Raw genomic sequence first — 2,586 nt, forward strand, 5'->3', positions numbered from 1 at the left:
CAGCTAGGAATGGCTGCAGCTGTCGCTATTTTAATCTGGATCTTCTATATATTATCTTGCAAAAAGCTGATATTTTTTTCAAATAAAATCATGAAAGCTGATGCCATAGTGAGGGACTTCAGAGCGGATTACAAACTCGAATCGATGAGAAATTCGTTGGGGATATGTGCAACGATTTACGTGATACTGTTCAGCCTTTTCATTTATACCGAGTACTTCTCATTTGTGGAGCCAATCCCTGGATTCATCTGGTTCTCCATGTTCTGTACACCTACATTCGTCATTATTTTTTTTCTCATACAATACTGTTTGGCGGTTAAACTGATGTCGCAGCGAATGAAGGCGCTGAATAATACAATTTTGAGAGCTATTGATACGACAGCTCTACCCCCATCCACAATGATGCAGAGTCATCCTGATAGCGAGATTATGAGAACTTTTGAGATCTGGAAAAATGCCCATGACGAGCTGTACGAAGGGAGTACTATAATGGCTAATTTCTACTCTTTTCCGATTCTATTTGTAATGGGGTACGTCTGTTACGCTGTGATATTCAATACTTTTTATTTGGGGAAAGCTTTGAGAAAGCTCCACAATCGAGAGGCAATTCACTGGTTTTTGAATGACTTTGTGTGGATCCTCATATTGGCAATGCCAACTGTCACCCTTATGCTAGAAATTGAAAAATTTCTCTCAGAGGTACGCACCTTCTTCTCAATTTAATAACCAATTAACTAATTACTCTCGTAATATTTTTATCCAAGGCCAAGGGAAAAGCTGCTGTATGTCGTAAACTCGCTGTGCGATTTACCAGCAATCGACTCTTCCGGCGTCAGGTAATTGATAATTTCAGGAGAAAAACATGTCTTTGTTAATTGAATTTTAATTTACAGGTGAATATGTACTCTCATGAATTGCTACATGAAAATATCAATTTCACTGCGTCTGGATTTTTTTCGCTGAATGGAAATGTCCTGCACTCGGTAAAAAAAAAATTATTATGGATCCCGTTACTCAAGTAATTGTGATTATTTTCAGATATTCGCAACGATCGTAACGTATCTCGTTATTATTTTTCAATTTGACAATATTTATCGGCAGTAAATATATCAGCGATTGAGGAAAAGAAGAAAAAAAATGGTGCGAGTAAAATAGATAATTTTGTGCTTCATGGAATGGGCAATTTTGTAAAAATTTACGAGGACATTCTCCGAAGGGCGACTTCTATTTTCTATTTCATCGCCGATTATCTGAGCAATGAGACCCGTCAATAATTCCCACGGCACTACACAAAAGGGGAACCAACACCGGTTTTCCAATATTCTCCAATAATTTCGCCTCCAGCGACAGCATGACAAACCCTAGGTTCAATCGCGTTATAAACCGCTTGAAAACTAGAAAATGGGTGAAAAGCGAAACCCTAGAGCTTCAATTGATAATTAATTTTTTCAAAATAAATGGATTATTCCCATGTACAGTACATACAACTCCAACAATTTATTTTTCCCGCTCTAAATTCTGGGGCTTCTACCCCATAGCGCTGATCGGAATTCTGTGTTACACTAATTTTTATGTGGCAATACCGACTAAATTGCGGGAGTATCAAACATCTGGTGGAGCGACTCTGGAGAGTATGTTGGAGTCTTGCAACAATTTAATGGCCACGGCAATCACCATGATCATCTGGATCCACAGTGTCCTGTTCTCTGATAAATTGACATTCTTTGGGAACACAGTAATCAGAGCCGACGAAATAGCAAAGAGACTCGGCAAGAGCTATCATTTGCCATCCATGAGAAGAAACCAGAAAATATTAATAATTATTTATTTGGTATTGCTCATCAGCATCATGACAACCGAATCCATGTCTGATTATGGCCTACCGAATTTCCAAAAGTTTTGCGTACGTTGTGCACCTAGTTTTATGATCATTCTATTCATCATTCAGTTCGATTTGATTCTTCAACTGACGTGGAGACGAATGAAGGCGCTGAACAATATAATTCTGGAAAATGTAGAGACAAGAATTGTTCACCAGCGGAAAAACATCGGAATCGAAACCACAAAGGACTGGGAGATTTGGAAAAAAGCTCAAGATCTATTGTATGAAGGCAGTGTAGTAATCGCTGAGTTCTATTCCTTTCCGATGTTATTCGTCTTGGGGATCTCGTGTTACGGAGTAATTACCATAACTTTTTATGCAATTGATCATTGTATGCACAATCATCCACCAGTAATACACCGTCTTGCAAATGACTTGAGTTGGACTTTAATTCTAGTAATTCCAATTGTCGCGTTGATGTGGGAGATTGATGGTCTTCTTGCTGAGGTATTATCCCTCTGTATTATCTATTAAACAATTTATTATTAATGATTTTTATAATGATTTTTGCAGATCAAGGCAAAAGCCGTTGTCTGCCGTAAACTTGGGTTTCAATTTCCAGATAATAAAGTTCTTCGCACTCAGGTAGTCGGCGATCATGCAATCGTTTAATTATTTTAATCATCGAGTACTATTTTCAGATTAAAATGTACTTGTATGAAATGCTGCAGGAGAATATAATCTTCACAGCATTCGGATTTGTT

Source organism: Fopius arisanus, unplaced genomic scaffold (assembly GCF_000806365.1).
Source record: "Fopius arisanus strain USDA-PBARC FA_bdor unplaced genomic scaffold, ASM80636v1 scaffold00019, whole genome shotgun sequence".
In the NCBI taxonomy this organism is placed as follows: Eukaryota; Metazoa; Arthropoda; class Insecta; order Hymenoptera; family Braconidae; genus Fopius; species Fopius arisanus.